Source organism: Mus pahari, chromosome 19, assembly GCF_900095145.1.
Source record: "Mus pahari chromosome 19, PAHARI_EIJ_v1.1, whole genome shotgun sequence".
NCBI classification, from domain to species: Eukaryota; Metazoa; Chordata; class Mammalia; order Rodentia; family Muridae; genus Mus; species Mus pahari.
In genome coordinates, this window is record NC_034608.1 from 80,390,788 (window position 1) to 80,417,474 (window position 26,687).

At 39.0% G+C, this 26,687-nt stretch overlaps 1 protein-coding gene across 2 annotated transcripts in view; it reads left to right on the forward strand.

Annotated features, from left to right (window-relative positions):
• Positions 1-1,493: 1,493 nt before the first annotated feature.
• The window catches only part of March1 (membrane associated ring-CH-type finger 1), a 799,133-nt gene continuing 773,939 nt past the window's right edge, over positions 1,494-26,687 (forward strand). For both annotated transcript variants that reach the window (XM_029532226.1, XM_029532228.1), the window contains exon 1: positions 1,494-1,639. The gene's annotated coding sequence lies outside the window, so the exon portion shown is untranslated. The remainder of the gene's footprint in view (positions 1,640-26,687) is intronic.

Here is a 26,687-nt window from a genome sequence, read left to right on the forward strand (position 1 = left end):
TTCAGTGTTGTTGCTACAGTTACTGCTATGTAGAGTCCTCTTCCTCTTTATAGTAGACACTGGCTGTCTAACTGTACCCACATTTGTAATAAATGCTTCTCCAGCAGGTATACCTCTACAGAGCAAAGTCTAGATGGTACACTTCCATTGCCAACACTGATTGCTGCTGTTTTCCAATGTCTTCCTGGGATTAGAAGTGGCAAGTCATCCTGCAAAAGTCAAGAGACTCCTTGAAGCATAGGCAGCTAAGGAAAAAAAAAAAAACCCTCAGATGCTGGGGTCTGGCTTTTTTTTTTTTTTTTTTTATTGGGAGTTATTAATTTTACATATATGTGTGTGTGCATCTGAATACTTGTTTATAAATCAAATGTGCAGGTGCCCGCAGATGCCAAGAGAGGGCATTGGATCCCTGGGAACTGGCGTTGTGGAGGACAGTAAGCCTCCTGATGTGGTTGCTAGGAATCTGAACCCAGGACCCACACAAGAGCAGTCAGTGCTCTTAACCACTCAGCATCTCCCTAGCACCAAGGGCTCCGGTATTTAACAGCAAGAGTTTCTAATACATGTGTGTTCTAGACTCATGTAAGCATATGGCTCAGATTGTAGGCTGTGCTTGTGTATTAATACTGATGGAACTTTGAAAGTATTAAGGCTATTTGGCCAATTTGATGCCCCCAATAGAACTTCTACGAATGCTACAAAGAACATTAAACAGCAGCATCACTCCTTTGTTAAACACTATGTGACTTGTGTCCCTCCTAGATGACAACCCTTGGGGAAGCCAAGAGAGGCTGCCCTAGGATGTTCGCTAGTCCCTAGAGTACCTTCTAGTCTTTGGTGATTGCATGGAAGGAGAGCATTACCAAGGTAGCCCGAAATTCTGCTGGTGCCTTCCAATCCCAGAGGAGTGGTCTTCCAGTGTTCCTGTCGTAAATCATCACCTCTTAACTTTTGCTGTGCATCACCAAGGCAGGCACTGACAGGAGGAACTTTCTGCCGAGACCAGACTCCAGTGTTCCAGGAGTTTGTCTTCATTCTCTTGCCTGTAGCACAGGGATCATCACAGAAACACAGCTCCCAAGAAGCCAAGAGAAGGATATTAGCAACAACAACGACAAGAAAACTTTCTCCTTACCCTTACCTTGAGCCACTAATTTAGATATTGATTTAAAAGTCACCAGAACAGGAAATACTGTTTTATCTAGGCTCTGCCTCCACCATGTACATCCCACCCTTCCCTTTCCTGAAGTCCCTACTCTGTCCTGTCCTTGACTCCAGCTAAACAGGTCCTTGTTAGGTTTTAGGAACAAGTAAAGTCTCCGCTGTGTCTTCTTCCTGCTCTGCTTTTCTCCATGTGAGCGCTGGATTATTCCAGTTTTTGAGCATGGCAGATTTCCACTGGATGACATCATGGGAGCCTAGTGAGTGCCGCTGGTGGAGGGGGACAGAGAAGGGGAGGAGGCACAGAGGAGGAAAGAGGGCTGGGGAGCCGAGCCAGAGCCAGGCTGCCTGCCACTGGGCTGCACGTTTGTGAGCTGAGGAGTGCACCGCCAGCCACTGACAAAGGATGGGAGGATACCACTGCCCTGGGATGCCGGCTGCGAGCAGCCTGTCTGCCTGAGCTACTTTCCCCTCCCCGGTGAGTGATTGTAAAGACCATTTGATCAGCCTTGGGCAGAGTCCACACTCTCTTTGGCTTGTGGTCCTGGGAGGATTGTCCGTGCCCCAGAGCACAAGACCTGGCACAACAGTAGCTTGGAGCTCAGGCGGCAGGTGACTTTGCCCAGGTGGATTCAGCACGGGAGGTCCTGATTCCCTGCTTAGATGGGTACCCAAGCCGCTAGAGGCAGGCTCCACTGCTAGGCTTGCCCAGCGGGGTGCTGCCCTGGTAGCTCCCCGGTAGACCTTTGGTAGATTACAAGTCAGCGCTGTTTACACCCACAACCGCACCCCTCTGAAAGCAATTCCTTTCAGTGACTTCCTTTAGGGTGGGTTGGATAGAGAAAGAGAGTACCAGTTACCCAGGGAAGGGCGCGCACCACGAAAGACCAAGTGAAGCCTTTGTCTTGTGTTTAAAGCGGATGCGCTCAAACCTGAATCAGACTCTCAGCAACTGTTGGGTTTAGTACTGGCTCCCCAGCCCAGCGCGGCTGGGTGAGAGATGTTACTGTGTTCCTGCTGAAGGAAGTGGAGAGCTGGGACTTTAGACTCAGAAGGGTCCTGCGCTCACATGGTGAGTGTCGCAGTTATCCAGGTGTGGAGTTGGCTTCTGGCGCACAAGGAAGTGAAGTAGATGGTGAATACAGAGAGATGCCCAAGTTTTATACCAAGCGGTGCAAAGGGAAACAGGAAACTCACAGAGAATGCTTCTCTAGGTCTTTTGTCCTTTCTGATGCGCTTCTTTGGGGTATTGTTTGTGGAGAGTAAATGGAAGTCGAGCTATGTCCAGTGTGAATTTAAAAAGCTCCAGGTTTTCGTGGCAATTTCTTTTGTTACTATGGAAAAGATTTGCTGGATAAATAGGCTATACATCACTATCTTTACTGTGGTGCACCTTGTGGACTTGAAGCAATTCGGAAACTGCTCAAGTGCCTTAGTTGAGAGTAGCACCCCGTGCCTCAATGTACCAATACCCAAGCTTGTTGGCTTCTTGCCCGGGGGGCACATGCTTTATCTATGAATTTCTGCTGTTTGGGAAGAGTCCAATTTTCATATCGCAAGAAAATGGTGATATTCGTAGGAACAAGTGTGTTTCTTTCTGTCAGCCTCCCACCAAGCACCTTGTGATGAATGTGAAAACCAATAAAATCTTGACACTTTGGGTACACTTACAAAAGAAGGAGTTTCAAAGCCCTGTTACCAGACAAATTAAATAAATTTCAATAGCTAATACATGCACATAAGTGGAAAAATCACTTATCATTAAGAAGATTCTAGGCATACAATTTTGGTGTGAGTGACCCTAAGATAATGACAGAATACAAGAATAAGGTAATACCAGTTACAATTCAAATATCATTCTGCTTTGCCTGTAAAGAATTAATGTTTTCCTTTAGATTATTATGTATTCTTTGGAGATAGCTGGTCTTAATGAAGGTCTTATAAGGCAGAAAATCAAAATATATGTTCTTCCTCTATGTTTTCCCCTTCTGATAGTTTGTGGTTTTTTTTCGAGGCAAAGATGATAGGAAGTGATTGGAATAATGAATGTACTGAGAGTAAAGGGAGATCTGAGCTACTAAGACTCATATTTATAAATATGAGTCACAGACCTAGGAAGGCTATCACAGCGCACTACTTTGATTTGATGGCAGCTCACTCTGGGTTTTACATGCTCATCTCCTCTGAGAAGTACACACAGTGTTGGGTTACGTGAAGCGATGTGCAGAGATAGATAACTTGACCGGAGAGCTTGCTTTTATCCAGGACTGCTGAGATTGGCATAACATTTTATTTTTCTGTGATTATAAAAACAAAAAAAGGATGTTTATTGCATTATTTGTGTCTTGACTTCTTGTCACAAAAGGCTCTGTTCCTCTAAAGGTTTTCTTTCTCACTCTTTTGTGTCTTTGTGGAGGAGCACGCTCAATTCTATGATAAGGTTTCTGAATACCTGTTGCTCATGTTGACTGTTCTGTTAGTATGATAGCAGATTATCTTTAAGCATGTGCATAGACCTAAAGTGTGAAAGTGCACACACACATTCACAATCACATATATGCATACATATGTGCACTACAATTCAGCTGGCAGTGACAAGCAGAACATTTTGTGACACTTGATTCATTTCACATAAATGATATTGCCTTTAAAATGATACCTATCAATTTCTAAGTTAATAAAAATATAAAGCAAAATTGTTTTTTACATCTCAAATAATTTAATTAAAAAATATTTTACCACCTACCCTCAAGCTAAAAATGTTTTCACATTTTATTATGAGTGTATCTGTAATATGTAAGGAAAGGCTTCACAGAAGACAAATATCCCATAGATGAATAGAACATATTTGATAGAATGCATAATGTTATTTTTAAAAAACTGAAGATAAAATGGTGTTCCTGAATTAGAGTGTCTTTCCCTAACCTTCTTTAATATGTGCCACAAATACTTTAGTTGTTTCACTATAGAAGAACTCTACACTAGAAAATATGAATAAGTAGTTAGTCAAAGTCATAGTGTGTTGCCAAGAGCAGACTCTAGTGATGTGCAGATAGGACACTGCCATCGTGGGGAAGAACAGTGGGAGTTCCTCTTCCATTGCTTTGATCAATCAGGCACATAGGTGTGTAGAGGTTCATTCTGGCTCACAGTTAGAAGGAGTGAAGTCCCTCCTGGTGGAGGAGGCATGGTGTACGAGTGATTCACTGCTGGGTAGTAGGGATGTGGCTGACTCATCAAGCTGACAGGAAGTGGAGAAAGGGGAATGCTTGTGTTCATCCACTTGGGTGACTTTTTCCTTTCACTCAGTCTGGGCCCTGAGCTGATGGAATGGTGCTACCTGTGATCACAGTGGGCCTTGCCTCCTTATCACAGAGAGTATGGCAGAATACTGGAAAGTTTCCAAGAAGAGATGCTGCACAGCATGGAGTTCATATTAGTTAATGGCCCATTGCTTTCATTTTTCTAGTTTGTTGATTTAACAGATAATTTAGCATCTCCAAGGTTTGAAATTTCCTTCATGTTCCTTCGGGCAATGCTATATTTTGAACCCAATCAGAAGGTTATTTTGTGTCCTTTCCATGAATACATCTCACGGCTTTTCCTGCTGAAGGATGCTTACGGATCACAAAACATTCTTCTTGTTGTTGTGGGTATCGTTTTATATGGATATCAGCTAGCCCAATACAGTTGGAAAGTTGTTGCAGCTTGGTTTCTTCTGCAATTATACCATGAAAGCAAAAGTCAGGAATTACAGGGTTATTTAAGATATTGGCAAGTATATTTTTATTTTTAATTACATTTATTTAGTGTTTGTGTGTGTGTGTGTGTGTGTGTGAGTGAGTGTGCGTGTGTGTGTGTGTGTGTGTCACAGTTTGAGTGTGGATGTAAGGGGACACCTGGAAGGGGCTGATTTTCTCCTTTCACCATGTGGGTCCTGGGGGTAGAGCTAGGGCCGTCAGGCTTGGCAGTAAGTGCCTTTACCCACTTAGTCACCTCACTAACCTAAGTATCAACCTTAATGAAAAAGTAAAGAAAATTTTATTGTAGATTTTACACTTAGAATTAAAGACACTGTGTTAGGATTCTCTAAAAAAACAGAAATGGTAGAATGAATATATCGTTAAAGAGATTTATTTGATTTACCAGGTATGGTCTGGGTAGTCCAATAATGGCTAACTCTTGGAGGTGCCAAAACTAGAAATTGTTCCATGTTGCTGGATAACTCAGCAGTCCAATGTGGGACTGAAAGCTGGGAGGATATCAGCAATGCTGCTGGTCTTCAATCTTCATTGGAATACAGAAGTTGGGTATCAGTATCAGTTCAAGAACAGAAGGCACAGGATAAAGGGCGACAGCAAACAGGCTCATAGCAGTTTCTTTTTTTCCTTCTTCTATGTCCTTTTATCTAGACTGCCACAAGATGGTACTGTCCACATTTGGGGTGGGTTTTCACACTTAAAAATAATCTGATCAGAAAGGTATCTAATATGAAAGGTATCTAATATGAAAGGTATCTAATATGAAAGGTATCTAATATGAAAGGTATCTAATATGAAAGGTATCTAATATGAAAGGTATCTAATATGAAAGGTATCTAATATGAAAGGTATCTAATATGAAAGGTATCTAATATGAAAGGTATCTAATATGAATACACAGTAGCTTGTGTCTAGTTATCAATCAAAATTAGCCATCATAGATATTTTAAGTCTATTTCTTTAGAAGTGACCATTAATGATTTAGTATATATATTTGTAATGATTTAGTGTACATTAGACATATTTTTATATCAATGTGTTTCTGGATATTACTAATTAATCAGCTGCAGTCTTGTGCCCAAATGATAAACTCAATAGGGAATAAACCTAGTTTTGACCTTATCATGTTATCAAGGATAACTCTCTTCTGTAAATCTATTTATTTTAATACAAAATGCATATGATCTTTTCTGCCTTGTCTTTATCACTGGGGGAGGACAGTACTCATGTATGGCAGTGATTTAAAAACAAGAGAAGAGCAATTTGACGAATAAGCACAATTAACCCTGTTCCCTTTAAATTTCTAATTCATTTCAGTTAAAGAAATAACTTTATAAATGTAAATTTACTTTTTGATATCTGTTTTAATCATCTAGCATTTTGAATCAGTGGTGTATCAACCTTTTTTATTATAACTTTCCCTGACAAACTATAAATTTTAAAATTAACACACTTTTATTAAAATTAGCTGAGTACTACTTCCTCAAAATATTTTTGTCTAGACGTAATTCTAAAGAATATTTAAGGTGGGCACAATTTCTTTTAGTGAGATTTCTTTTGCAACAGACTAACTTATTTTTAAAGTCTTTTGCAAACCTATCAAGTCTTATTGTTCCTTTGAAAGTGGTATGCCTCTGTAACTGATTTCTTCAGCATCAGTGTGATATTTCCAGATATAGTTTTCTTTGTACCTATTCTCCTTGAATTTAGAGCTTCTTGTACATGTTAATTCTTTTCTTCATCCATATCATGAGAGATTCATTGAATTCTTGACACTTAGTTCTTCAGACAGCTCTACTCCAGTCTCTCTTTTCTATCAGTTAATGTGCAGTGGCTTGATTCATCACACTCAGCATGCTTCCTATGCTAGTTTTACTATTTCACAGTCTTCACTTTCTTCTCAACGACTTTAATATTTCTACTGACCTTTTGTTCAACTTACCAGTCACCGTCTGCATACATTCACGGGCCTGTGCAGATTGCCTATGGATGCTCTATTAGATTTGTAGATTTCGGTGATACATTTAAAGCAAGCTATTAAAAGAAAGCCAGCAAGTAGCACTCCCCTGTGGTTTCTGCTTCAGTTCCTATCTTTGGCTCCCTGCTTTGAGTTCCTGTTGTGACTGCCCAACATGGCAGACAGTGGTGTGGACATGTAAGCTGAAATAAGTCCTTCCCACCCAGGTTTCCTTTGTTCATAGTGTTTTGTTATAGCAGTGGGAACTCTAAGTGAGGCAGATATGTGTCAGCTGGGTTTTCCATAACTCGTGTCTCAGAGAATTCTGGTTCCTCATATCTCAAACATGTCACATTATTCCTCAAAGACTATAAAAAATATGTGCAAGATTCTTCATCTCATAAGGGTCATCTTCTGCTCTCATTCTCCTTCTGGGAGAAACAACTTAAAAAAGCATCTTGCTTCATTGATACATTCTACATATGAGACCTTGTAAGAAGGCTCTGTCCTGAATATTTCAGATGCTCTGGGGCTTAGAGTTTGAGTATTCCCCCAAAGCTCACATTGTCTTGGTTTCCAACTTGGTGCTACTGAAAAGCTGGGGAATTTTTTCAGCTAGACCATAATGTTAGGAGCTCAGGTTTTTGGCAACATCCCATGGATTAAGTCACCGCTTACATCTTTTTGAAGCTGAGCAGTAGGTGAGTGATTTTTCTCTACAATATACAGCCTTTCTCACCAGCTTTCTCAACCTGGACCCCAAAGCAATTGTCTACACAATGGTCATCCTTCTTGGTTTTCTTGTGTTTTGCAAGATGTATCTTGGGTGTTCTAAGTTTCTGGGCTAATATCCGCTTATCAGTGAGTGCATATCTAGTGACTTCTTTTGTGATTGGGTTACCTCACTAAGCATGATATCCTCCAGATACATCCATTTGCCTAAGAATTTCACAAGTTCATTGTTTTTAATAGCTGAGTAGTACTCCATTGAGTAAATGTACCACAGTTTCTGTATCCATTCCTCTATTGAGGGACATCTGGGTTCTTTCCAGCTTCTGGCTATTATAAATAAGGCTGCTATGAACATAGTGGAGCATGTGTCCTTATTACTAGTTGGAAGATCTTCTGGGTATATGCCCAGAAGAGGTATTGCTGGGTCCTCTGGTAGTACTATGTCCAATTTTCTAAGGAACCGCCAGAGTGATTTCCAGAGTGGTTGTACAAGTTGTTGAAGCAGATTATTAATTACTGATTATGAACACATATATTAAATATCTAAGTTCATTACCTTATAAAACTAGAATTACTAACTTCAGCCTACAAGACTTCAGTCCATTTAAGTTTTTAAATGCGTCATAAAAGAAATTGGCTTTTGTTAGACAGTTGTATTGTATGTCCTTTGTTATAGAATCCATTTATCAATTTTTTTTTCTGTGGTAGATCTTAGACTCTGAAAGTTAATAAACAGTAAATTCAATTTTTTGGTAATTTTTCTTTTAGGAATGATACAATGCCATCCCTGCCCTCCACCTCCACACCCTAAGTATGTGTGCTAATACAAGGCCCCTTTCTAAACACAAGTACTTGGTGATGAATTCACCAAAATTTGGACTCTGCCCCTTCTTAGAAATTATTTACAAATTATTATGTAGAAAAGCAACTGACAGACTGATAATCTGGTCATATCAATGTGAGATACTTGCCAAACTGGTAAGATATTGACCTACTTGTATAAACATAAAACTCAATCGAGTTTTTAGGCCAATCATAGACTTATAAATAGTTCCAGTCATACACAAAGTATAATGTTAGACACACATAAGATGAGTTATTTATAATTGGTTGACTATATGTTATTTATAATTAGTCAACTATAGGTTGACTTATGTTTTGTTAAGCCTGGTAGACGTGGGGAGGTACTCAATGTGAAAACATTTTCTTGTTTTATTTTACATATTTATTAATGATTCTATTTATTTTTATATTTTATTTTGTTTTGTTCAGGTGTTTTTTCCTGTATGTATGTTTTTGTGAGGGTGAAATATCTTCTGGAAGTGATAGGCAGTTTTGAACTGCCATGTGGGTGCTGGGAACTAAACCTGGGTTGTTCTCTGAAAAAGTACTCAGTGCTTCCAACCACTCCAGTCTCAATATTATGCTTGTTTAAGTAACTATGTATTCCATATACTGTTGGAAACCATTGTCTTTTGATGAGTGAATACAATCAGTTGAAAAATATCTGAAATGGATTCTTATTCTGGTTGGTGTTTTGTCAGTTTGACACAAACCAGAGTTCTTTTCTAGGAAGAACCTCATTTGAGGAAATACTCCCATTAGATTGGCAACTGTGGGAGCATTTTCTTTATTGATAATTGATGTGGAAGGGCAAAGACCATTGTGGGTCCCTAGATAGATGTTCTTGGGGTATATGAGAAAGCTAACTAAGGAAACCAGGAGTAGCAAGCCAGTAAGGTATATTCCTCCATGGCCTCTGCTTCATTTTATGTTTCTGTCTTGAGCTCTTGCCCTAACTTCCCATCAGGACTTGATTAGGATGTGTAAGCAAAGCAAACACTTTCCTTCACAAGTTCCTTTTGGACATGACATTTCATCATAGCAACGGAAGCAAACTAACTCAAGCACTTTCCTGCCTTTGATTCAGTGACACAAAATAGAGTAGGAGAGTCTCTCTTCTGGGATGAACATAACAGATTGTCTTGGGGCAAAGTGAGCAAAGCTTTCCTTTCCAAACGGCCTATGAAACCTTCTTGAGCCCTGGTTCACACTCTTCTCATTTCACTCTGGATCTAGCTGTGACTATGGTGAACATGGCAGGCAGACATTGACCTCCAATTTGTGTTGAATATATTTTACTCTACCCTGTAACGTATCTACTGTCTCAAACTATGTCTAAGCACTCTGAAATGGTGAAGAACTAGAAAAACCAAGAAAAGCACTGAAGAAATGGAAATGGAGCAGCTTGGCAGTTAAATGAAGGGAATGGCTTCTTAGAGAAGGAGCTATATGAAACAGCACACAGTGGAATAGGGTGCAACCTCCATTCCCCTGGTTGTGATGGAAATCTAGATACTTCACTGGCTTTTCTGTGATCCTCTTGCCTGGTGGTTCACTCACTGAAGAGCTGTTGTTAATACATTGCTTCTTAGTTCCAACTTCATTTTTGGAAGGGATCACAGCCAGGATGCATGGTAAATTAGAGAAATTCCTTCTCTAGAGGAAAATGAGAAAAGAGACAACAATAGGGAGAAAAGGAAGAAGGGAGGAGGAACTGAAAGAGGGATAGAGAGAGATTCAGGATTGCAGTTCTAAAATATTAAATTTTCTAAGAAAATAAAAAAAAAAGAAAGCTAACTGGGCAGTGGTGGCACATGATTTTAATCCCAGCACTTGGGAGGCAGAAGCAGGCAGATTTCTGAGTTTGAGGCCAGCCTGGTCTACAAAGTGAGTTCCAGGACAGCCAAGGCTACACAGAGAAACCCTGTCTTCAAAAACCAAAAACAAAACAAAGCAAAAAAACAGAAAGAAAGAAAGAAAAAAAAGAAAGAAAGAAAGAAAGAAAGAAAGAAAGAAAGCAAGCTAAACCAATGCCTTTCTCAAGTGTATTTTGTTTTTAGATTAACCATCTTTTATTAATTATGGAACAATCTATTGTCCTAATGAGAAATTATTCCTATTTTCCCTCTGCTTCCTGACATTAAACTATATCTTGGTGATATAATGTTGAGCTAAAATAAGAAAAAGAAATGAAATGAAAACTGTATTCAAGTTCTTGATACTATGAAATCTTTTATTTATGTGGACTAATTACACAGCCACATGAACCAGGCAAAACATGTGAAAGAGTACAGTGAAGTGCACCTTAATGAGTAAACCTATAACATGGGAGTGTGACTTACCAATAGACATTTGTGCAACCCTCCTTGACAAACAGACATTCTGTGTTGTTATCTGAAGAAAAAAAAGCACAAGTTAATAGATGAAGAGAGAGTGTAAAATGTCTCTAACGGTGGGATGGATGGAGTACTCTGGAGGCAACGTAGCTGAGGGAAGTATGATAGATCTGTAGACTTTGGTAAAGATTTAAGTGGAGGTATGCCACTCGTGAGGGGAAGTTGACAGATGCCTGACATGGTACATATATGGGAGACTGTACTGGCTAATTTTGTGTCTACTTGACACAGGCTGGAGTTATCACAGAGAAAGGAGCTTCAGTTGGGGAAATGTCTCTATGAGATCCAGCTGTAAGGCATTTTCTCAATTAGTGATCAAGCAGGGAGGTTCCCTTATGGGTGGTGCCATCTCTGGGCTGGTAGTCTTGGTTCTATAAGAGAGCAGGCAGAGCAAGCCAGTGGAAGCAAGCCAGTAAAGAACATCCTTCCATGACCTCTGCATCAGCTCCTGCTTTCTGACCTGCTTGAGTTCCAGTCCTGACTTCCTTTGGTGATAAACAGCAATGTGGAAAATGTAAGCTGAATAAACCCTTTCCTCCCCAACTTGCTTCTTGGTCATGATGTTTGTGCAGGAATAGAAACCCTGACTAAGACAGAGACCATGAGGAAAGGGTCCAACAAAATATTAAGACTGTCTAATGGGGAAAATTAAATACATGAAGAACCTGGGAAGCATTGCATAAAATATTGTGAACTACCACTATAGGTGACTGAGGAAAGCTGGAAGCAGGAATCAATTGATAGTCTAGTGCCAAATGGTCAGCCCTAAAAACGTACCTGTAACTTTATACATGCTGAGTAGGTTATATTTAGTAGCACACACACACACACACACACACACACACACACACACATACATATATATCATATATGCATATATACATATTCATCCTATAGCAATGGAAGAAGAGGCCATGAATATGAATGGAAGATGGGAAACTTTGGAGGGAGGAAGGAGAAGGGAAATATAATTATGTCAGAATCTCAAAAATAAAAATATGATGAAATAAAAGATCTATGAACACTTGAAAATCATGAGTTTTCTAGAATTGAAGAATTAGTGAAATTCTAAAGAAATGTAGTTCTTTAGAGATATTCATTCATGTTTTGCTCACTTTCTCTACTCTTGCTTATTATGATGATGGTCTTTAGGAGTGACATACAAGGCTTTTTATTTTCTACACTTCTAAGTAGCTTAACATTGTAAGCTTATATTCTTATCTAATTATCTGTTAATTTTTTATTTAATTTTTAAAATATACTTTTAGTAGAATTGCCACAATTTCTCTCCCCCTTTCTTCACTCCAGGTCCACAGCCACTGTCCTAATAGCCCCTCTCATCCCCTACTCTCAAGTTGATAGCTTCTTTTACTTTGATGGTTCTTGTTACACACATACATATATGTACATATGTGTAAGCACAAATCCATAAGCACAATCTTCTGAGTCCATTCTGTTGTTTGTGTTTATATTTTTTTTCAGGACAGGTCTTTGCAGTGAATATCCAATAAGGAGGTCTCCATTCCTGGGAGAGGTTCACTCATCTTCTAGGACCCAATGCAATTTCTCTCTTTCCTGTTAGTTGAATGATGTCACGCCTTGTTTATTCAGGTATTCCTTGGAGAAATTGTTTCACCACAGAATTCTTGGTATTGTGGCTCTCACAACCTTTCTGTCTACTCTTCCGTGATGTTCCCTGAACCATACATTCAGAGGTTGTGATACAGGTACACCTATGGGCCTGGGCTCCCCACAACTGTTGACCTCTGAATTGTGTTCAGTTGTGGTTTTCTGTGATAGTCTCCATTTTCTGTAAAGAGAGGCTTTGGTAGGGATTGGAATAAGATTTGGAATCCAGCAGGAAATTAGGTTGGACAAGCGAAGTGATGGTAGGAGAATTTCTAATGCTCATGGCCTCTCTAAAACTGGAAAGCTGTCTGGTTTCTCAGTACCAGTCATGGTTTCTCTCCAGTCGATTGGGTTTCAAGTCCAATTAGACAGCTGTTGGTTGGTATCACCGTGAAAGCATCGCTTACTGTACCTTTTTGGATGCATTGCTACGGGGGTCATTTATGGTTCACCAATGTGACAACTGCATAGGACCTTTTCTTCCCTCTTATGGCAGTTTGTGTAGCTGAAGTTATGGAAGGTACATCAGGAAGGCAGCAATCAGGTGAGATCCAGCTTTATTCACACTCATGGTTTAAGTGTGAGTGGAGGTTTCTTAGTAACAGGAGCCCACCCTCAGCCCCGAGGTAACCAAGGGTGATAAAGGGTCAAGGGAACAAATGACCACATTTAAATTGGGTTAGGGATTTTTTTTTTAAAGGAATCTCCAAACAGATTTCATAATAGGACCAATGAAAATAGCTAAGAAATTGCTCCCAAAGTGTTTATCATCTTTAGTAATTAAAGCAATGCAAATTAAAGCAATTTTGAGATTTTTAAAAATTATTTTATTATTTTATTAGATATTTTCTTTATTTACATTTCAAATGCTATCCTGAATGTCCCCTATACCCTAAACCCTCCTCCCCCACCCTGCTCCCCTGCCCACCCACTCCCACTTCTTGGCCCTGGTGTTCCCCTCTATGGGGCATATAAAGTTTGCAAGATCAAGGGGCCTCTCTTCCCAACAATGGCTGACTAGGCCATCTTCTGCTATATATGCAGCTAGAGACATGAGCTCTGGGGGTACTGATTAGTTCATATTGTTGTTCCACCTATAGGGTTGCAAACCCCTTTAGTTCCTTGGGTAATTTCTCTAGCTCCTCTATTGGGGTCTCTGTGTTCTATCCTATAGACTATGGACTTCCACTTCTATATTTGCCAGGCACTGGCATAGCCTAACAAGAGATATGTATATCAGTGTCCTTTTAGCAGGAGTGAGGTATCATCCTGAGTGAGGTAACCCAATCACAAAAGAACCCACTTGATATGCACTCACTGATAAGTGGATATTAGCCCAGAAACCTAGAATACCCAAGATACAATCTCCAAAACACAAGAAAATCAAGAAGAAGGAAGACCAACACATGGATACTTCATTCCTCCCCAAAATAGGGAATAAAATACCCATGAAAGAAGTTGCAGAGACAGAGTTTGGAGCTAAGATGAAAGGATGGACAATCCAGAGACTGCCCCACCCGGGGGTCCATCCCATAATCATCCACCAAATGCAGACACTACTGCATATGCCAGCAAGAACTTGCTGAAAGGACACTGATATAGCTATCTCTTGTGAGGTAACTTTGAGATTTTATCTCACTCCAGCCATAATGTGACTAAGATCAACAAAATAAGCAGATAGCAAATGCTGGAAAGTTGTGGAAAGAGAGAAATCCTTTCTTACTCACTGTTGGCAGGAACACAAAATTATGAAGCCATCCTGGAAATCAGTATAGAGAACCTTCAATAGACTAAAAGTAAATCTACCATATGAACCAACCAAAGCACTCCTTGGCACAGTCTCAAAAGACTTTACATCTTATTCTATAGATACTAGCTCAGCAATGTTTATAGCTGCCTTATTCCCAATACCCAGGAAATGGAAACAATCTAAATGTCTTTCAACAGATGAATGGAAATTGTGGTAAATACACACACTAGAATATTATTCAGCTGTAAGAAAAAGGAAATAGTTTATAGGTAAATTGATTGCCTTAGAAAGGATTATATTGAGCAAAGGGAACCAGACATAAAGACCAATGCTTTATGCCTTCTCTTATCTGTGGGTCCTAGCATCAAATCCTCGGATGTGGGGAATACAACGTGGAGTAACCACAGAAACCAGGAACGTGGAAAGGGACTGAAGGCAGAGTGGAGGAGGGCTTGAGAGGGAAATAGCAAGATACAGCTGATATTAAGTGGGAGACAGCAAAATGGGGAAGAGGGTACTACTGTGCTGAGGGGTGAAAGGTAACAGCTGGAGGAGGAGGGACAGGGGCAAACAATGACAAAGTCACTTGATAAAAACTCAAGAAGTCATATTATTTTATATTTATGCAAGTATATACACAACACACACACACACACACACATACACACACACACACACACACACACACACCTTAAAGAACATTAAGCCAGCCACTTGGGTTGACAGTGCTCCCCAGAAGAACAATAGACTTGCAGAAATCTCAGTACCAGGAAAGAAAAAGAAGTCTTGTTGAAGGGTTGGGCAGTGTAAGGGTAATCCTAGTGACTCTCAAAACAATTCGAACTCTTGATGTTGCCCTTGGCTGCCTCTATTAACTTTTTAGAGTGATGGAATTATAAGCAGATTTTCTCATTTTTAAAAGGAGTTTTAGTATTTAAATTCTAAGTAGGTGAAAGGAAATAATTCAATATTTCAACAAAAATTATACAAAATTGATTTTAGAAGTGAAACAGAAAGGTCTGCTCACATGCTGCATGGTGTACAGTCACATTTAATCATTTGGTGTCAAACCCATTCTTTTATTTAGGGTCTAATAAAGCTAAATTGCCTGTATATTAGAATAGTTTGATTTCTGGTTTTGTTAATTTCTTGAAACTTTGGAATCCAGTCAATTAGAGACAAGCTATTTTCTACCTTGATATTTTCAGCAATGTTGCTTTAATAGAATCCAAAGTTTTCTGTCAGATACAGTGTGAAATTACCATTTACTATTTATAAGTGCCTAGAGTTGCCCTTGCAGGCCACTGTCCCTTTTGTAAAACATGGCATGTTTACAGATTACTTTTGAAGTTAATCTTTAAAGAAATCTGTTGTCTCTGTTTTAAAAATTTAATAAAAATGTAATGAATAAATGGCTAAACAGATATTCAGTAAGTAACATGTGCAGGGGTAGCTATATGCTCAGTACCATGCCAGGAAATAAGCATGAAACAGGAGATTGGTTTGACAGAGTAAAGTAGTATTATGCTGAGCATAGATAAAAAGCCTTAAGTTAGCCGGGCGTGGTGGCGCACGCCTTTAGTCCCAGCACTCCGGAGGCAGAGGCAGGCGGATTTCTGAGTTCGAGGCCAGACTGGTCTACAAAGTGAGTTCCAGGACAGCCAGGGCTAAACAGAGAAACCCTGTCTCGAAAAACCAAAAAAAAAAAAAAAAAAAAACCCTTAAGTTTTNCAATTTGGTTTTTTTTTTTTTTTTGACTCTGTATTCTTTATCTTCCAAATACTTAATGAGTTAGTTCCATAATAAAACACAGGCAAATAGCTTTTAAGTTAAAAAATATGACCTAAACTTCAAAATGTTAACCTGTCAAATCTGAGTGTTTTTCTTCTTTTTCATAAACAATGCATATAAATATGATATTTATGATATACCAATGTAACAGACAAGCTGAGGCTCACTAAGAGTAACAATAGAAAACATATTCAACCCAACCCCAAGTGTGGGTGGTTACCAGGATACATGAATAACAGTTGCCTAGAAAATATGCTGCGGAATGCTGTTTATTGAGGGGTCTGATTTTATAAGTAATAAGAAAGAGGTAAGGGAAAAGCAGTTGCTGCCGTTGCTTTTGTTGACATGAACAGCAGTGGTCACTTCTGCTGTTTATTCCAGGTAGGCAGTGCAGTGGTCCTGGACGAGGCATTCTCTAAGTTACTAACTCTAATGGTTCAGTACCACAAGGAAGCAAACGACGGCAGCTGAATGCTACCTAAGGTTAAGATGACGCAAAGGTTTGTGGTCTAGGGAGACAAGACTACTAGTCCTACCACTGAAGCCTCATAGGAACTTACAGAGTTTCTTCATAAAACATTTTCAAAGAAACAACTGCTCACCTTCATTAATTTGTCTTAAAACAACAGGATGACTTATTGCTCAGTCTTATGTCGGTGGACTGTCATGCACAGCTCTTCCTTTGTGCTTTCATAGTGGCAATAGCCCTGTACTATAGACTGCACATTCCCAAATTCCTCACCCCATGTCTCTCTCAGTAGATTTGAGTGTGATTTGATACTTAGAAGAAGCACGGGTTTGGATACAGAATATTGTCACTTGGCGTTTTCTCCGCTTTTGAAATGTTGTAGAAGAAAGGTTTTGTTAATGATAGCTGCTTTTAAACTAATTTTTAAACAAGAGATTCAATTTCACTTGAGACAAGTAGCAATTGCAAAAGGCTCAGATTTAATTCATCTTTATGTGCTAAAGACCTACCTTGGCTTGGAGAGGGATTCTGAGGCAGGGGTGTCTGGGAGCAGAAAAACAAACTACTCCAAGTCAAATTATGGTTACAAGCGTACGTTCTGCTCAAGACAGCCTTCTAGATTGCTCCCTCTGTGTTCTGCTGGAAACAGCTTTCTTTTGCTAGCCTAAAAAATCTGGTTAGCACATATCATGCAGCTCAATGCCTGTTTTTACTTACATATCAATTGAGTCATAATCCCAGGATTCTTTTTGATTATCCCATGAGTTAGAATCCCTTGACCCCTTGATTTTTAGGATGACACAGCAAACACACCACAGACAATGAGATAGTTAAGTGGGACCCTGTTCTGAAATGACCATTCCTGCCACCCCTGGACCTGGACCTAAACTTCCTCTGACCTTGAACTTAGGAATCTACCTGTCTTTGTAGGAATTTCTCTTGAGAGACTCTGCTAGTGCCTGATAGATACAAAGGTGGATGCTCTCAGCCAACCATTGGACTGAGCACAGGGTCCCCAATAGAGGACTGAAGGAGCTGAAGGAACTTGCAGACCCATAGGAGGAACAGCAATATGAAACAACCAATACCCCCAGAGCTCCCAGGGACTAAATCATCAACCAAAGAGTACACATGGAGGGACTCATGGCTCCAGATGCATATGTAGCAGAGGATGGCCTTGTTGGACATCAATGGGAGGAGAGGCCCTTGGTAGTGAGAAGACTCAATGCCCCAGTATAGGGGAATGCCAGGACAGGGAAGTAGGAGTGGGTGGGTTGGTGAGCAAGCGGGGGTGGGGGTGGGGGGGAGATGGGATAGGGGGGTTTTTGGAGAGAAAATAGGAAAGGGGATAACATTTGAAATGTAAATAAAGAAAATATCTAATTTAAAAAAAAGAAAAAAAAAAGAATAAACAAAAAAGTTAGCTGGATCGGATCTTGCCTTGCGATCACCACTCCCCAAATCTCTTTATCTTGTTCCTTAATAACTTTCATACAAGCTGGCTCATAGTGTTGCTGCCTCTGTTCCTTTAGATTTGTAAAGCTCCTAATACAATTCATATCTCATCCTTATATTTTACATAGTTGAGCAAATGCACATTTCTGAAATCATACTTTCTCAAAGTCTTAAAGGCTGTCCTGAAAGTCACAGTGTTCTACCATTTTGCTGAGTCATTAGACACACCCTTGACTTCCAGACATGTGCTGCCTCTCATTATCATGGAATCATTAGCTTGGCAGACAGGACATTCCTCAAAGGAGGAAAGTGAAAATATGGATGTTATTATTAAAACAAGACTCATTCCCACAGCAACCATAGAAACTCATGGGGGCTCACATCATGTGGTTCCAGAAGCAGGAACTATGTCACACTGTCCCTAACATGGTCAAGCAGATCATAGCATTGAGGCATGTTAATAGCCCTTGTTGTCAAAGATATTAGTTAACTAATTTAACCTACTTAAATATTGGTTTCCTTAGCTACAAGACATGATTGATACAATTTTCTTACTAGGATGTTTTTTAGGGGTAAAGATGGCAAGCAAATTCATTAATAGTCTTGAGTACATACCACCAATAAAACTACATTATAGCATTAAATTATCAAGTATGGTTTCATCTTCAGAAAATATCCTATAGATTTAGCTTGGACTGGCATTGATCCCTTTTAGTTACTGGTGAATTTTAAATATTTAAATGCATAGAAAAATAAATTTGGTGTCCATTTCTATAAGAAAAAAATGAAATTGACTGAGTCTTCTATGGTTGGCACCGTTTCTGCAGTGAACTTTAAACAGATGTTTTCTCCTTCCAGAGTTTCTACATTTTCTTTTCACCATGCTGGGTATTGAACCATTTTTGTAGTGAACTTTAAACAGATGTTTTCTCCTTCCAGTTTCCACATTTTCTTTTCACCATGCTGGGTATTGAACGTAGAGTCTACCTCATATCATGCAAGTGCTGTAGCACTGAGCTACATCCTCAGTTCTAGATCGTCAGTGGTGACCAATTACCACTTTCATAGTGATCATATATTGTTTGGAAATTAAATGTATGATTATCTGTTTGTGAAGCACCTAGAATATGAATATTCAATCTACAATTCAAAGATGTGTTTTTAGCCATACTAAACATGGAAAATGTAAAAACAAATTAGGTTTTCAATTCCTTCTTTCCTTCCTTCCTTCCTTCCTTCCTTCCTTCCTTCCTTCCTTCCTTCCTTCCTTCCTTCCTTCCTTCCTTCCTTCCTGCCTTCCTANCTAGAATATGAATATTCAATCTACAATTCAAAGATGTGTTTTTAGCCATACTAAACATGGAAAATGTAAAAACAAATTAGGTTTTCAATTCCTTCCTTCCTTCCTTCCTTCCTTCCTTCCTTCCTTCCTTCCTTCCTTCCTTCCTTCCTTCCTTCCTTCCTTCTTGCCTGCCTGCCTTCCTAAAGACAGGGCATCACACTTATCAGTTGAACGTGGATGACTGTGACTATCTGGGTTTCCTGTAGTCACCTCCTTAAGTCCTGGGATTTCAGGGATGTACCACCATGCATGGTTTATGTCACACTAGGGATCCAACCCAAGGCTCTCTGCATGAGGTGCAGGTACTTTACAAACTGAGCTATCCCATCAGTTCTTGATTCTTTCAATGTTTTAAATTTGTGGGGCTAGTGAAATGCCCTAGCTGGTAAAGGCTCATGCCACCAAGTGACAGAACCTGAGTTTAGTCCTTAGGAATCCAAATGCTAGCAGAAGAGAACTGCTTCCCAGAGTTGTCTAACTTCCACATGCATGATAATACATGAATCCACACATGTACCCACACACAATGTACATATTTATGTGTATATATATATATATATATATATATATATATATATATATATAATTTTAAGGTTGTACATCTATGATATAAGCTATATTTGTTGAAAAACATAAAAATAGGGAGAATGAAAAGTAAAATTTCCTTAACTTTGTTCTATCCCCAGATAGTATAGTATACTGATGTTCCTGAAAGTACTTCTATAAGACTTCTTCATATATTGGCATAAAAAAACATGTCCTATGTCTCTATCACTTCTGTTAATTTAGAAATAACAAATAATCATTTTTTGATAGAACTTAACACTGCTTGAAGTTAAAATAAATAAAATTGTGTTTACCTGTGTCAGTATCAAGCTTTAAAACGTGTTTGAGTGAAGAAAGATGCACAGGAAATATCATACCACCTTGTTGGCTTTATATGCAATTCATATATTTTCCAGGTGTCATTTGTGTTTTAGAGTTTTCTTAGCTTGCTTTTCCTAAGCAAGTTCGGTCTTTATTTCTTTAATATTTAACATTTCAAGCAGTCTTTAATTAATCTTTAAGTGAATTCCATCCTCTTTCCCCTTTTTTATACAAAACGTATCTTGGTTGTTCTTATAAACCTCACATGTTACTTAACGGCTGTCTCATTAAATTAATGAACTGCTCTACTGGAAGTTCTTCATTGGTTCCTCTTAGAACTTTTCTGTGGAGTTACATCTTCTGTGCCTGTTGGCTTCTTAATTCTAGTTGGATGCATTAATTACTTGTCTGTTGCTGTGATAAATACCTTGACCAAGGAGAGAATTTACTTTGGCATGCAACTCCGTAGTGGATTTAGCCTTCAAGGTGTAGAATTCATGGAATCACTGAGCATGCCACCAGCCAGTTACATTGCATCTACAGTTCAGAAGCAGAGAGAACAGAAATGGGCCCAGCCTATAAATGCTCAAGGCCCCAACACCTACTCTATTCCCAGACTTCCTCCAGCAAGTTCCACCTCCTAAATGTTCCCTAAATTTCCCAAACAGTGCTACCATCTGGGGAGCAACTGTTGAAACATGAAGCAATGAGAAATATTTTGCCTTCAAGCCAAAAGGAGTTTTTGGATTTTACTTAAAATAACCAGAGGATTGACAAGGAGAGGGCACGTTATATGCCGTCCTATTCTTTACCCCCTCTGTCTCTCAGCAGTTGCACTGATGGATGCAATAGTGGTTTGAATACGCTTGGCCCACGGAGTGGCACTATTAAGAGGTGTGGCCTTGTTGGAGGAAGTGTGTCACTGTCAGGAATGGACTTTGAGACCTGCTGCCTGGCTACCTGGAAGAGAGTGTTCTCCCATTTGCCTTGAGAATAAGATGCAGAACTCTCAGCTACTCCAGCATTGCGCTTCCTGCCTTGATGATAATGGACTGAATCTATGAACCTGTAAGCCAGCCCCAATTAAAGGTTGTCCTTTCTAAGATTTGCCTTGGTTATGGTGTCTGTTCATAGCCATGGAAACTATCTAAGACAATGCATAATTCATGATCCCAGTTTTCAGTCCCTGGCATTCTATGACCTCTTCTCATGTCCCCACCAAGCCTGGGAGGGAGAGGTGACTCTGGAAGACTCGATAAAGGAAGAAGTCATGATCTCTTTTAACCTCAATGTCTCTGCATTTGTTCCTCCAGTGACTTTGACACATATCCTGCTGGAATTGGAAATGTGCTGGGTTTATGACTTAATTTGAGGGCATTGCCATTTTTATGACAGAGCCTTGGTAATCATAAGTCCTATTTATCTAGTTCTTCTTTTATGCGTTTCAATGATGTTATAGCCTCTTCTCTTCATAAAGATCTTGCTTCGCTGCTTTGAGATTTATTCTCAAGATTATTGTTTTTGCTACAGTTAAGAAAATGAAGAAATTTAGAAGATACATGCTCTAAATGCTTATTGGAGATGTACATTGATTTTTGCAAGTTGATTTTCCATCTTGCAACCTCAATAATAACTTCAAAAAGGCTTTCTAAATGTTTATGATATAGGCTAGATATCTACATTGGCTATATATCATAAGGATTACTAAAATTTATGAAGAAGTCACTTTTCTTTGGTAAGTTAAATTTTAAACACAGTAGACCATTTAATTTATCTTTTGATATAGGTAGTATAAAGTAGTATTGTCATATCTCTGTACTCTTTTTTAAAATCTCTCTCCGAGAGAGTCAGTGTTTACTGTCACCTAACTAAAGTGAAGCAGGCTGAAGCTGGCAGCAATATCACCCTGTTTTTCTCTCTATAAATTTATATAATAATAATTATTTACTTAAAATATATATTTAATTATATATAAATTATATATAAATATATTAAACTATATATTTAATTAAAACATTAATTAACTTAGCTCACTGAAACTTCTGAAGTTCATAAGTAGCAAGACTAGCAATTGGACTCATACATTTACTTTGATATCCTTGAAATAACTAGATTTAGTTCTAAAGGTTTATGTTTTTCCTCTTTTATTATTTAAAAACAAATATTCTAAATTATGTGCATGTGTGTGGGTATGTGCACGTAAGTGCAAATGCCCCCAAAGGCAAGAGGCATCAGATCCCCTCTTCAGGAGTTGGAGTTAGAGGCTTTCATGTGCTTCCTGACTGGTGTACTGTAAACTGAACTCTGGTCCTCTGTGAGAGCAACGGAAGCTCTTCGCCATTGTCATCTCTCTACCCCTCTTTTTCTTTTTATATACTTATTTTTAAATTTGGCTTTCTTGCTATGTATCTCAGCAAGTACTCTCAGGCTAAGCTAAAGGGATTGATGCAGACACAGCCACTCATCTGAATCCTCTTTCAAAGGGGGTTTGCTTCCTCCTGGAGGGGAAGGTCCTTTTCATCAGCCTCCATCTATGGGCATTTTTGGTTTCTGATTCAGCTCATAAGAGCCACCAGGACCCAATTCATCCTTCCTGGCCTGGCCACTTAGCTCAGAGAGAGGGCTTCAGCACACATTTTCCTCAATACTTAGCTCCATGGTTTCAAAATTCCTCCTATGGAGATTAGGTTTCGTCAAACACTCTTGTGATAGCAGGATCAGCAATGTGCGGAGATTTGAATGAGAGTTGGCAAATCTATCATTATTTCTTTGTAAATCTGTTTCTGTGGTAACGAGGCTTTCTGAGCAGGTGTCATTTTGAAGCGAGGTATTTTGCCTTTGGTAACTGGACTATACTTGTGGAGACCTGAGGAAACAAAGGCTTTGTGTTGTGAGCTAAATGATGCTACTTGGCAGTGGCAAGCCCTTACCAGTGATATCAGTGACAGTAAATTATCTTTGAATCATATGGTTTGAAGCACAGAGAAATAAGAAAAACACCTTAATTTTTATTATATACCCAAATGCAGACAAAAAGTAGGTACAACATTCAAAACAGTATGATAAAAATGTACTAAAATTTGTACAATATAAATGAGATTATACAGATATCTGGAAAACATAAACTCAAATGTTAACAAATTAATATTTTTATTTCAGGTGTGTGTGTATGTTTTGCTATCATGTATGTATGTGCAACACATGGTTAAAATGGCCAAGGAAGCCAGAAGGAGGCATCAATTATCTTGGCATTAGAGTAATAGATGATTGAGAGCCACTATGTGAATGCCAGGAACCAAACCTGAGTCCTTTGTAAGAGTAGCAATTGCTGTCAACCACTGAGCAATTCCTTTGTGTCTGTGAAATTTCCTTTTCCAAAGTGATGAATGTTGATTTTTTTTGCCTTTTGTGAAAAACATGGTTGATTATGTTATGTTATCCTTGCAGTAAAATGGGTAAAAGGTCTTAGGATGGCTGTGAGGAAGGATCAAGGCTAGTTAATTAAAGACACTTCTGCCTTTCAGGGACTCAAAACATGTAAGGCACAATAAAGCAAAGTAGCAATACAGTATTAACTTATGTTATTATGAAAAATTCTAAAATATATGCATATGCATTATTCAACTTAGTTATAACCATGTTTTTTAGGGGCTGGCCAGCTTGTTTTTGTAGCTATATAGATTACCATACTAGCCTGGCCATAATTCTCCATAATGGACATGCCCGCTTTGTTAGTCACTCACATAGAAAACATCTATAAGTATACAGAAGCAGTGTTTTTCACCATTCTGTGCCTGAAAGGCTGATGTAGAAAGTTGAATGGCCTTGCCTTCATAAACACTATAAGAACTGGACATAAATTTTATATTCACAGTTCTATTTATTGTAACTTTATTTTCTCAGGAGAAAGAATGACCATTATAACAACAAAAGATATACAGGACCACTGAAACTACTTGTCATAAGGAATTGCAAACAATGTATTCTTTTCAGAGGGTAGAGAATATTAGAATTTGAGGCAGTTGCAAGGAAAAAAGAATGGAAAGGAAGACTAAAATTATATCAATATACTTTTCTTCTTCATTTTTGCAATGTCCACACAAGATAACATCCTCCACTGAAGATAGACATTTACCAGTGAAAAGGGTTGGTTTAGTGCAAAAGCTCCCAAAACCTGTGAGCAGGAGTTTGATTAACACTCAGACTTTTTATAAAATGGTTGTCCCTGAGCAAGTAAATAATTTAATGTAGCTAATCCTCTATTTTCTCATCAGTAAGATATAAATGATAATACCAAAGATTGACAGATAAGCTGGTGTTTACAAGAATTGTACACATGAAAATGCTCTGTCATTGCTAATTATTCATAATACTTGCTGTTATTATACAAATTATTTATGTCAGTTGATGCCTGTATGGGGTTACGTTTATAGTGATGAAGTGGAAGCTTAACTTTCCAGAACAGACCTTCGATTTCAGTTTATTTTCTGTGATCGTATGGCTTTTTTGCTTCTTAAGCAGAAAGGGAAATATCTAGTTAATTTATTTCAAGTTAATAAAGCAGAAAAGTTTCACTAATGCCAAGTAAGGTTTTAAACAGGCATTGTGCCTGTGAAAAGTAGAATATGAAAGAAAGGCATGGAATGGAAATGGTGTATTTTCAAAGCCAAATTGGAGACTAGGGAGTTATCTCAGAGGGTAAAGTTCTGGCTATGCAAGCACAAGGACTTAAGCTTGGATCTCCAGAACCTAAATAAAAAATGCTCACAATGAAATGTTTCCACAACTCCAGTGCTTTGCAGGCAGAGACTCTGGTGGGTCCTAGGCACTTGTTAGTCAGCCTCCTCTAGCCCAAACAGCACCTGGGCTCCAGGTGCAATGAGAGGCCCTGCCTCAAAAAATAGGGTGGAGAAATGACTGAGGAAGACATCCCGGTGGCAACCTCTGGCTTACCTACATACCCGCGCATGCGCATGCACGCATCCGTGCACTTTAAGTAGTTATACCTTGTGATAGCTCTCACTTAAGGTGCGATTCTGGTTATTTCTTATGTGGGTGTATTCAGGGCATCTCTGCTCATCTAAGGTACATTCATGCCATACATTTTAGAAAGGTCAGTGATTGCTCCCAGGGTGTTTATCTGTTGCTTTACTGGCAGCGGGCAGGACCTAGGCACAGCTAGACCCTGAAGTCACTAGATGCCAATGGTGCTCCTTTTCTCTCCCAACACCACAGTTCCTTTGCAGCAAAAAGTCACAATTGCATTTTTCAAATGTTATGATATTAATCTTCAGTTTTCCTGTGTTTTATTAACTGTGGCACTTGCCTGAGTATTTTCCTCATAGTCTACATACTAAACAGGAGGAAAATGCCTCTAATGAGAGACATTACAGATTGAATAAATAGAAATATATCCCAGGATAATAAAGAATGGTGAGAAAACAAAGCAGAAATTAGGAAATGGGCTAAAATTACCTCTTATTAAATGGTAAACAGAATTATTAAGGGGAAGTATTTCATTTTTAAAGGAAGGATTGCAGCGTAATTAAGAAAAATCTGAAGGTCAAAAGATTTGTAAAAGCTTTAAGAAAAGACAGACCCTCAATGGGATGCATAAATGAAGAACATTAAATAAATGGGTTGCAAATTAAACCTGGGCAGTTCTAGTGGACACAGGCAAAATTAAATTTGAAAGCAAACATACATGAGTAGACTGTAAAAATTATCATCTGTAATAGATAGTTCTTAATGTAGTAATGTTTGGTTTCTGACATTTAATTTAACTACCATTAGAACTCGTGAAATAAATACATTCTTGGAGAGTTCTGAAATGTGGATATGATCATTCAATTTATAAAGAAACTAGATATTGAAGGTTCACCTATGAGCTGCTTGAGTGCTCAACTCCTGCTTCTTGGCTTTCTGAACTTGAACAGGGTGATTCTCTAACCCCAAGGAATTGACTACACACAGACTTGCATCTTCCTGGCTGGGAGATAGCTTAGTAGGCAGTGCTTGCCATGTGCCTTTGATTCCACTGCAGTGGAGATGGGAATTGGAGGGGTCTTTTTCTTTTTCAATTTTTTTATTAGAAATTTTCTTCATTTACATTTCAAAGGCTATCTCAAAAGTCCCCTATACCCTCTCCCCAACCCTGCTCCCCTACCCACCCACTCCCACTTCTTGGCCCTGGCATTCCCCTGTACTGGGGTATATAAAGTTTGCAAGACCAAGGGGCCTCTCTTCCCAATGATGGCTGACTACACCATCTTCTGCTACATATGCATCTAGAGACATGAGCTCAGGGGATACTGGTTAGCTCATATTGTTGTTGCATCTACAGGGTTGCAGCCCCCTACAACACCTTGGGTACTTTCTCTAGCTCCTCCACTGGGGACCCTGTGTTCCATCCAATAGCTGACTGTGAGCATCCATTTCTGTGTTTGCCAGGCACTGGCATAGCCTCACAAGAGACAGCTATATCAGGGTCCTTTCAGCAAAATCTTGCTAGCATATGCAATAGTGTCTGTGTTT